Raw genomic sequence first — 12,310 nt, 5'->3', positions numbered from 1 at the left:
TTATGATTATTTTGATTGATCTTCTGTTGATATGTTAATCATACAGTACTATTATAGCAAACTATACAGTTTCATTCTTTGCTTTTCTTCCTGACCATTAAAAACAACAGTGTACATGATTTTCTAAAATTCAGTAAGTTTACAAATTAGTCTTTCTATACCAATTTTAATAACTTTCTTCTAACTAGTGAGAAAATTGAAAAATACAGAAGAGCTCTAAAATATCACCATTATTCTGCCTCCGAGAGTTAATCACTGGTAACACTTTCACATATCCTTTTCTATTTAATGCATTTTAAATAGTCATTCATGCAATAAATTAACAAACATACATCAATGCCGGCTATGTGCTTGTCATTATTCTAGGTATTAGCAATACTACTATGACCAGGACAGTTAGGATGCCTGCTCCCATGAAATTAACATACTGGTAATAGAGATAGATTAAAAACACATATAAATATATAACATAGTAGTGTAAGTACTCTGAAGAAAAAAGATATCAGCTAAAAAGTGTCATTTGCAGAAATGGGAACACTGGGAAAGGAATACATTGAAGGGAATCAAGAGTCTGGTTTTAGACATGTTCAGTTTACAAGGACTATTAGACCATCTGGGTATTCATAGTATCATATTGTTTTTAATGGTTTGTGATCTGCTTCTTCTCTTGGCCTTTTATGGGTATTTTCCCTTTTTAAAATACGTATTTCTATATGGTAGTCTTAAAAACTTACCTAGAAATCCACCTATTGCTGAATACTTGTTTCCTTTTTTATAACTATAAATGTCAGCAGAAATTCTTTGACATACATATTTATAAAAATGCCTGATTATTTTGTTATAGTAATTCCTAAACATAGAAATATTTGGTTGAAGGATATGCACATTTTAATGTTTTTTGCTTATATCGTCACTTTTTTCTCTAGAAAGATTATGCCAATTTTCACACACACTAATTTGCCACTCAGTATTTTATCTTTTCTTCAAAAAAAATAATAAAGTATTTCTTTGCTATGTTTGATATATTATAAAAATTATAGCTAAAACTTACTGAGAAATTATTACTTGGCAATGCTGTGCTATACACTTACATGTATCATTTCACTTGAAAGTTAAGAAATCTGAAGTTTTAAACAGCTAAATAAATCGCCAAAAGTCACTCAGCTATTAATTAAGTCAGAGCTTAGATTTAAATTCAAGCCATCTGATTTCATAACCTTTTTCTATTAAATCATGACACTATAAGCAATTTAATTAACTAATGATTGATGATTGGCAATTTGTGTTTGACAACTGTGATATTAATATATTTATGTTTATAGGGTTTTTTGTAATTTTGATGCTCTCAATTTATACATGCATTTATTTGTTCTATACCATGACAGACTCTATAGAAATGATGTTGAGTGAAAACTGACAGGAGCTTTCACCTCACAGAGAACACAGCCCAGAGCAGGAAAGATAGTGAACTCAGGTTAGAGAAAGAACTATAGGAAGGGTCAAGCAAAGATTTGTTTTTTAAATCCGTTCCCAGTACTGACAACTCTGGAAGATCAGGGCCAAGTCTGCTGCTTGAAAGGACCCTTGGCTGGACTCTATAATAAAAGCTGAAGAACCCTAAGCCCTGTGGCTCAACTGGAAATCCTACTCTTAAATCCTAAAAGTCAAATCTGAGTTATGGAGCAGCCACAGGACAAGTGTATTGTTGCCAAGCAGGGATTAGGGTGTAATGAAGTGGCTTCCTGGGTTGGAAGGTGTAATGATTAATATTATGTGTTAACTTGATGGGGCTAAAGGATGCCCAGATACCTAGTAAAACGTTATTTCTGGATGTGTCTGCGAGGCCATTTCCAGAAGAGATTAGCATTTAAATTGTTGAACTGAGTAAAGCAAATGGCCCTCTCTCCAGTGTGAGTGGTCATCACCCAATCTGTTGGGGGCCTAAATAAAACAAAAAAGCTGAGGAAGGGTGAATTCACCCTTTCTCTGCTTGAGCTGAGACATTCATCCTCTCCTACCCTGAGACTGGCGTTCCAGGTTCTTGGGCTTTTGGACTTACACTGGGACTTACATCATCAGCCCCCTGATTCTCAGGCCTTGCAACTCAGACTGAATTATACCACTGGCTCTCCTGGTTCTCCAGCTTGCAGATGACAAATCATGGGACTTCTCAGCTTCCACACCCATGTGAGCCAATTCCTATATTAAATTTCCCCATATATATATTGATATATTCTATTGGTTATGCTTCTCTGGAGATGTGTGACTAATACAGAAGGGCATAAAAATATGAGCATGTGGAAACTAGCAGGACCCCCACCCAGCAGGCCACATGAACCAGCAGACCCAGGGCGCACCTTTGTGTGGGATAAGGAAAGCACACAGTAGGTCATCCACTTTACCAAGATACCTTCTGCCCTCTCTAGTTAACAGCTTCCTTTCTACAGACCCACTAACCTGCAGGCGTCTTGCACTTCCACAGCTTGGAAAAGTAGCATTTTACAGAGAGGAAAGCAGCGTCCCTAAATCACCAAAATGACCTTTGATCAGTCACATCATCAGAGACTGAAAAATATGCAATTAGAAATGATTTCCTGGGAAAAAAAAAAACAAATTGAAAAATCCCAGGAAAGGAACACAGGTGTTAACAAACAGCTAAAAGAGCAGACCTGAGCATCTTCAACACACTGAGGAGTTGTTCTTATCAGCTGCTTAGTGTGAAGAAAATCCAAGTTTTCCAGAAGATCACTGTATAGTCTCTATACTGTTGTATTTATACTTATCTAGCTAATGTAGAGTCAAGTGTATGTAGTTTCATTAGAAAACATGAATTCAATCATTCTCATTGAATCCTTTTGTTGGCTTCGTAAAATCCAAACTAAGATCTCCCCACGCACAACTATTCTTTTTTAATACAGATTCCCAAACAATGAAGTCCAAGATTCTGGCACCTAAAATGAACAGAACCAGATGCATAACCTCTCTCACAGAATGTTGTCTTCAGGTTTATTTCTCCTGGGCATGCGTAACTACCCTTTCATATGCATCATTTCATTTCTTCCCTACAACAGTCTCATTGGAAAAGATATGCTGGAATAGATATTATTAAGCTCCCATTAAAAATGAGGAAATTGAGACTCAAAATGGATGACTTGTCCAAGGTCACACAACTATTAAATGAGGCCTGGAACCCTGGCTCCTGTTCAACCACAATGCCTGTTCTTTTTCATATCATCAGACTTTATGTTCTTCATCATGATTTTGAAGTTTAAAATAAAAGCATTATATTGGGACTCTCAAGTTCAATAAGCTTATCATCACACTTGCTTTTTAAATTAGAGGTACCATATCTTAGACTTGGATTTTGCATTGTTGGGGAATTAGAAAGATTTGTATTTTTTTACAAATACAGATTTTGGTATTAGAAAGATTTGTATTTTTTTAATTTATTTTATTTTATTTATTTTTATTTTTGCCTGTACTGGGTCTTCGTTGCTGCACATGGGCTTTCTCTAGCTGTGGTGAACGAGAGCTACTCTTTGTTGCGGTGCGTGGGCTTCTCGTGGCTGTTGCTTCTCTTGTGGCAGAGCACGGGCTCTAGGCGCGCAGGCTTCAGCAGTTGTGGCTTGCGGGCTCTAGAGCGCAGGCTCAGTAGTTGTGGCGCACGGGCTTTGTTAGTCCATGGCATGTGGGATCTTCCCGGACCAGGGCTCAAACCCGTGTCCCCTGCATTGGCAGGCAGACTCCTAACCACTGCGCCACCAGGGAAGCCCAAGATTTGTATTTTTGTTTCAATTATTTCTTTCACACTGCCTTTTTCTAATAACCTTAGTCCCTGTCCCTTCTTTGCATACTATTTGTTTACTAGTGGGACCAATATTGAAATTAGGCAGTAACCTCTTCTTCTACTTCCTCTCTTTCATTTCCAGAATAATTTGAAGTATATTTTTTAATTCTCAGTTAATAACTATAAAGCTACCAATAAGTTTACCCTGCTTACCATATATTCTTCTGCTTTTCCTGACATTTTTAACAATTGTAATGTTTCGAAACATAATATATTGCCCCCCTTATGTCCATTATTTACTTAGTTCTACAGGCAAATATGCAGTGTACATAGAACACTCTCAATTTCTTACCTAGTCATTTTTGTTATCTGAACTTGTTCTCTAGTAGATTCTATGGGAAGGTTTATAATAACAATATTTCCAGAGTTCTATTATATAGAGCTTTCCCGAGGATTTTATATTTGAAGGTCAGTATTTAACTGGATATAAAATGCTTGGCTCACATTTTATTCAAATATGTTACTCCATTATCTTCGGGCATAAAATGTTGATATCAAAAATTTTTATATAAATCTGACATTCTTTTCTTAATAAATGCCTTGGTCTTTTTGCCTAAATAACCAAAGAATTCCCCGCCCCCAATTCTACTTATGCTGTTTGATCATAGTTTGTATTATTTTCTTAATTTTTAAAAATCATTTTGAAATACTAGGTTAACTTTTTCATGTTTTGTGAGCATTCTTTCTTTTCTGGAAGAGTATTATTCTATTTCTCTATTTTTTTTAATAATAATAACTTATATGGAATGTGATCATGGTCCAATCTTGTTGCTCATAGGAGGAATGGGCCAGGAAAACTTTCCTAGCTTCACTCTCTACGGTTCTTTCTTCTGTTGTTAGCATGAAGTATTAAAAACTATGGCTGTGTATCTTCTGAGATATGCCACCCCTGCTCCCTCCTCCCTTTTCTATCTGACATTTCTCTCCTCTCCCCTAGTATTCTTGTCCTCTCAATTTAGATTCTACTCCCAGCAGCTATCTCTGTGGGGTGGAGGTGAGGGGGAGCTCTGTCCTAGAAGAGATTTAGTTGATTGGTATTATGAGTTCATCAGGCCCCAACCATTCCAGCACCATCCAATTTTACATGGTCACCTCATACTCATGTGTGAACTGGGAACTAGTAAAGCCTCCTCTCAGTTTTCATTGCTGTTTCTCAGTTTGGCTTTCCATAGTCACTGGGGACTCCTCTATTTGAGATGAACACCTATTGGTAATTTGTTTCCTGAAGTTCCATTACCTCTCCTCTGCTTCATTACACACAACTGCTGATCCTACTCTGGTCTTGCTGCTGTCTGTGGTTTGGCCTTATCCTTTTTTATTTCTGAGGTTTGTGGAGATAATTCGTTACTTCATTTTTTGGTAGATGTTGCCAATGAGTTTTCGGTTTTGCTATCCTAATTGCTCTGTTTTTATGGGGGAAATTCAGGGAGTTTAAAAAACTACCCCACCACTGCTGCCAACTTTTCTCTGAGTTCTCTATCAGCAGGGGTTTCCCTTCTTCTCAACCCCAATCCACATTATTCTCTATCCAGCACTCAACTGTTCTCTCAATAGCACTTGTTTTTCAATTGTTTACTGCTTCTCTCCTTCCCATTTCAATATAATCTCTGTAACAGCAGAGACTGTTTCATTTATTACTATCACCCCCAGCATACAGCACAGAGATTTCCACAGCAAGCACGTGATAATACCTATGAATGAATAAATAAATGAATGGATGGTCAATGTCAGTGCTGTTAATCTACATCTATAGAGAATGAAACTTTCTTTCCTTAAGCTTTCAGTATCCTTGCATACAATCTTCCATCAATCTACAAGATTTATTCTAATTTGCATTAAAAGTTATGATTATTTTTTAAATCTTTAAGATAATTCATATAATCTTTATGTTCAGAAATTTTATTAAGCACACAAATAAAAATATCTAATCCATATATTTTATAAGAAAATAGGCAATGATTTACAGTTCCTAGTTTTTATACTTCATAAAAATTTAGAAAAGAATAAAAAATAGATTCTAACGATAAATAAATAAATAAATTAGAGGTACCACAGTTGGTCACAGAGGCTGTAAAAACTCTCCCTGTGGCTTTGAGAGCCTTGTTTACTGCTCACTGGTCGCTATGACAATGCTACCATAAATAACCCCAGATAGATTACTATGTATAATCACAGAAGACATGCATATGCATGAGTCACCTATCAGCTCTCCAATCCCATCATTTCCAATACCTGTCAACATGTCATCAAGGACTCTCTGAGTCTGTGACACAAACAAAATTTATTCTCTCAAAAAATTATGCAGGGCTTCCCTGGTGGCACAGTGGTTAAGCATCCACCTGCCAATGCAGGGGACACAGGTTCGAGCCCTGGCCCAGGAAAATCCCACATGCCACAGAGCAACTAAGTCTGTGCGCCACAACCACTGAGCCTGTGCTCTAGAGCCCGCGAGCCACAACTACTGACCTGCATGCCTAGAGCCCGTGCTCCACAACAAAAGAAGCCACTGCAATGAAAAGCCCAAGCACTGCAACAAAGAGTATCCCCTGCGCGCTGCAACTAAAGAAAGCCCACGTGCAGTAACGAAGACCCAATGCAGCCAAAAATAAATAAATAAATTTTTTTTAAATCATATTAAAATTCACTCAAAATTGTCTTTCCAACCAATGACAGGTATATGGGGGGCAGTTACTCCTTGTGTATAATCAGATGCTGAAAAACTGTTAACAAACAGGGAATACATTAAAAATAAAATGAGGAATGAATATTATCATAAGGATGAGACAGAGGATAGTGAAATGGCTGTTTCCACGTAATCTGTCTACTCTAGCCCTTCTCATAAGGGCATCTCACACATTAAGAAGGGACAAGAAAGCAAGCAATTAAACATGTCATCCCCCTTTCCCTTTAGTGTTTAATTTGTAACAACTTTCCATTTCCTTCTAAATGAGAGTTGATTATTCAAGGGAATGCTGGCTGCATTGTACATGACTTTGACTTGGGCCCAGACTAGCATTAATCAGCCAATGTATCAACACTGAAACTCACAGGTTCAACAAGATGGAAAAGGAACATTTTCACAAGGGTTCAGTGAGGCTGCCTGTGTGAGCATTCCATTCACTGACAGTAACAAGATTAATGAATATAGTCACCTGGATGGTGTGTCCAACATTACCCTCAAGCTGATTTTCAAATACTGCTAATCAAGGAGCCAAAAATCACAAAATGAAACATATCATATCTAATGTCTATATAGCAACAGACTTTGTCTATTAGGAAATGTGGGAAATGCTTCATGTTTTACTTCTTAATTTTTCAGGTCTTCATTATAAGGGGTGGCTACCCTAACTGCCTTTGTGATGTAAATCTATTTTGACTATTAGCTCTGACCTTCTTAAGGAGCTCCCAAATTTTCCCATGTCTGCTCCTTTTGCTCACAGAACTCCATGATCAGTATTTATAACCCAAGAAGTATTAAGCCAAGTGGCCATTTTCCTTCAAGGTTATCCAGTTACTCAAAGAATGCACTTAGCTCTCTCGTCTCCCACCACACCCCCTCCTATGGCCTTGTCTCCAGACTCACATAGCTGCTCATCTTCCCTTTAACACACTGTGTGACTCTGTGAGCTGCTCACTGTATTAATCTACTCAGGCCACCACAACAAAATGCCATAGGCTGGGTGGCTTAAAGAACAGAAATTTACTTTCTCACTTTCTGGAGGCAAAAAGTCCAAAATCAAGGTGTCAGAAAATTCAGATTCTTGTGAGAGCTCTCTTCCCAGCTTGCAGATGACTGCCTTCTTGCTGTGCCCTCAAATGAATTTATTCTGTGAGCACACGGACAGAAAGAGAGCTCCAGTGTCTCTTTCATTTCGTATAAAGACACCTGTCCTATAAAAGTCCCACCCTCTGACCTCAGTTGACCTTAATTACTTCCTTAAAGGCCCTATATTCAAATATAGTCACGTGGGGGGTTAGGGCTTCAACATATGAATTTGGTGGGAACACAATTTAGTGGATAACACTCATGTGCTACCACCAACCCAGAAAGTTCTTTCCTCTCTTTCTCCCTGAGAGACATTCCACTCAAGCCTCCAGATTCTGCCTAAATGTTATCATCTCCAAGAAACCTTCTCCAATTCCGTTCAGGAATAATTTATTACCATGATGCCATTTCATTTTCCCTTATATTATTTCTTGTTAGTAGCTTATATGCCTCTCTTCACTAATATACTATGAATTCCTTGGAAACAAGGACTCTATCAGACTCATTGTACATTGCCCATAACACCCAGCACAGCCTTCTGTGTCACAGTCATTCACTCTTTCTGTTTCTGTAGTGTCTAGCACGTGACTATACACAATAGGCACTCAATAAAGGAATAAATGAACTTTCTTTTTCTTTCTGCTACTCACACTTTCCCCAATTCCCCTTTAGTCCTTTTTGTCCTCTTTCTGAACTCTCTTCTTTCCCTTTCCACAACATTAACATTTTTTCAAGCCCCCTAAAAGTATAGTTTCCTCTCTCTTCCCTGATTTCCTCTCCTGTATGCTTTGCAAAAAAAGAAACACAAGAAGAAAGGCTTCAGATATGATTCCCAAAGTCTGCCTGCATCCCAGACCTCTCTGCTGAGTTTCAGTCCTGCATGCCCATATCTCTGCCTGACACCTCTACTGGCTGTCCCACATGCAGCCTAAGTACAACAAGCCATTTACGCATAAGTCACCCCACATCAAATCAGTCTCCAAATCCTACAGATTAGACTGCCTCAACATTTCCCTTTCTGCCACTTCCTTAATTGAGCCTGGTATGCTACTTGCCAGGATGATAACAACAATGGTGGGTGTGAGAGTAAGGCAGTGGTGGTGGTGGTGATGATGACTGATGTTAATGATGATCATGATGACAATTACTTCAGCAACAACTTAATTATTTTGCCCAATGTGGGTCTAGGCTCATTCCCACCACTCCCCTATATTTTCTTTTTGATCCCACCAGTCCAAAAACAACTCCCCAATTACATGTGATATTTCATGCCATGTTTCTATACACTACCCCCCCAGCCAGCAGTATCACCCTCCACCTTCTGGATCCAGTTAATTCTCACTCATCTTTCAAAACTTAAGTTAAGCTGCCACTTCCTACAGGAAGACTTACAGGATATCCTTTGTAGCCAATGGCACTGCAAGCAATACCTCCCACTTGTGTTGGGATAAAATTTGGAAAGATAAGCTAAGGGTTTTCCTTGCTGACTCCTGACTTTCCTCTTCTGAGTCAGTGGTCTTCACTGACCCAAGAAAAGGAATGTACACACACACACACACACACACACACACACACACACACACAACAGAAACTAAAGAGTCACCTGACTTTATAAATAGAAATTGGATATCATGTTTTTTCCAATCACAAATTTGAATTATCCAGAGTGTCTGAGAACTTGGGCTAAATTTTAAAAATACAAAACTTCATACTCGATCATATTAGATATCATTTTCCTACTTACACAGAATAAGCAGAGACCCTTGTATATAACTCCTTCTGGGTGAAACAAAGAAATGAATGAATCTCAACTGAGAGTCACTCTAACACCACTAAAACGTTCTTGAAACTGCCATAACTACAGTTAGTCTCAAAATAAGTTTAAAAGCAATAAAATATCTTAAATAGTTGCAAGGTAGTCATGTTTGGGTCACATCCTTCAGAAAAAACCAATAACATATAAGCTTCAGTACGATTGTGAGATCTGCAACTGCCACTGATGACGCACATGGCTCCTCGAGCAGTTTCATCAATGTTTATAAGCACTAAATGATGAGACAGATTACCAATACCCAGGGCCTGAAATGTAATCAATACTACAACATAGACACTAGGCTTATTATGTTTCAAAGTGGCCAGGTTTAAAGGGCAACAGCAGAATACTAAAACAGTTCTTTATTTACCTTTGTGGGGAGACATGGAAGAAAGCCTTAACAAATGGGATAAGACACAGCTGCACAAGCAAGAACAAAGTTTGTCTGAGCAGCCCCTCTCGGCTCAAGGGCTGCACTAGACCTAAGAGTTGAGATTTGCTGAAAAACACCAGTGCAGGCAGACCAGCCCACAGCAATGAGGAATGTGGGGGATATGGGTTCTATCTGACTAAGATTTCAAGCTGACCACTCATCACTGTATATAAACTGCCTGATAAAAATGCACCTAAGAGAAAGCTATTCAAGTGTCAAGGATTCTGTGCGGATTTGTTCACCTAGCAATTTATTTTGAAAAAAATCTATATTCTCACTGATTAATAATTGGATTTTTAAATTTTAATCTACAAATGACTTTCAAAATAACGTTTGATTGTGCTCAGTCTACGTAACCTTTCGCAAATTGATTCTCTAAGGTAGAAGAAGACTAAGAAGCCATGTTGCAAAGAACAACAGACTTCAGTTATGACTACTCAAGCAAGCCAGAAACTAACCTTCTGGGAGCAGAGTGTGGAAACGTTCTCACAGCCTCCATTATATGTGTGAAAAGTACTTGTAAGCCATGCGTCACCTTTCCACACAAAGAGTAAAGAGATCCATATACATTATATAACAAAGGTAAGTTTTAAATGACAGGACTGATTTTCTTATACAATTTACAGTAACTCTCACTGCTTTGTAATTACACTAGGTATACTTTGAATTACAAACCTCAATACCAAACAACCTTAATTTGCATCATGAGCTATAGATTACCAAGTACTTTCATATACATTACCTCAAGTGGTCCTTAAAACATTACCCTGAGATATATTATCTCTAATTTCAGCTGAAGAAATTAAAGTTCAGAAGGTTAAGTTGCTTGCCCAAGGTCATGCAGTTGGTGTAATCTGGGCCAGAGCTTTGCCATAAAATCTAATTGCAGCCTTTTTTCCAATGCACCACTGCTGCCTCCATATATATATATGTCTATCCAACAACAGCTGCATGCCCAATACTATGAATCCACCTCTTCAATAAACACTTACCGATCATCTACTCTGTGCTTAGCACTATGTTAAATGCTGGATATTCACATCCGCAGATTCAACCAACCACAGATGGAATTCTGGTTGGTTGAATCCCTAGGTTCAGAATCCACAGATCTGGAGGGCTGACTGCAGTATGCCATTTCACATAATGGAGCATCCTCAGAGTTCGGTATCCACAGGGGGTTTGGAACTAGTTCCCCACAGGTACTAGGAAACTGTAATGATGAGTCCCATAAACAAGGACCACAGCTGTTCTCCAGGCTAACTGCGAAGCACTACCTCATCAGAGAAAATATTACATAACTTTTTAGGCACTTGGACTCAAAATATTGGGTACTTTTCTTCATGCTAAAAAGTGTATTACAGAATGTAATCTGTCTAGGGTAGTCTGAAAAAGGGTTTTTCCCAACATGTATAAACGTGGGCATTTATAAGATTTTTACATAAAATTAATAAATAATAAATTCAAGCCAAAAAGTTCTGGACATCCAAAGATGACTCAGAGAGGGGAGCTTCAAGATGGCGGAAGCGTAAGACGTGGAGATCACCTTCCTCCCCACAAATACATCAGAAATACATCTACATGTGGAACAACTCCTACAGAAGACCTACTGAACGCTGGCATAAGACCTCAGACTTCCCAAAAGTCAAGAAACTCCCCACGTACCTGGGTAGGGCAAAAGAAAAAAGGAAAAACAGAGACAAAAAAATAGGGACAGGACCTGCTCCTCTGCGAGGGAGCCGTGAAGGAGGAAAGGTTTCCACACACTAGGAAGCTCCTTCGCAGGCGGAGACTGCAGGTGGCGGAGGGGGGAAGCTTCGGAGTCGAGGAGGAGAGCACAGCAACAAGGTGCGGAGGGCAAAGCAGAGAGATTCCCGCACAGAGGATCGGTGCCAACTGGCACTCACCAGCCCAAGACGCTTGTCTGCTCACCCGCAGGGGAGGGCGGGGCTGGGAGCTGAGGCTCGGGATTCGGTCGGATCCCAGGGAGAGGACTGGGGTTGGCTGCGTGAACATAGCCTGAAAGGGGCTACTGCGCCATGGCTAGCCGGGAGGGAGTCCGGGAAAAGTCTGGAGCTGCCGAAGAGACAAGAGACTTTTCCTTGCCTCTCTTGTTTCCTGGTGCCTGAGGAGAAGGGATTAAGAGCACTGCTTAAAGGAGTTCCAGAGACGGGCGCGAGCCGCGGCTATCAGCACAGACCCCAGAGATGGGCATGAGACGCTAAGGCTGCTGCTGCTGCCACCAAGAAGCCTGTGTGCGAGCACAGGTCACTCTCCACACCTCCCCTCCCGGGAGCCTGTGCAGCCCGCCACTGCCAGGGTCCCGTGATCCAGGGACAACTTCCCCGGAAGAACACACGACACCTCAGGCTGGTGCAACGTCACACCGGCCTCTGCCAATGCAGGCTCGCCCCCCATCCGTACCTCTCCAGTCTGAGTGAGCCAGAGCCCCTG

Source organism: Delphinus delphis, chromosome 2 (assembly GCF_949987515.2).
Source record: "Delphinus delphis chromosome 2, mDelDel1.2, whole genome shotgun sequence".
NCBI lineage: Eukaryota > Metazoa > Chordata > Mammalia > Artiodactyla > Delphinidae > Delphinus > Delphinus delphis.
The sequence above is the reverse complement of the archived record's forward strand: the minus strand, read 5'-3'. Positions refer to the sequence as shown.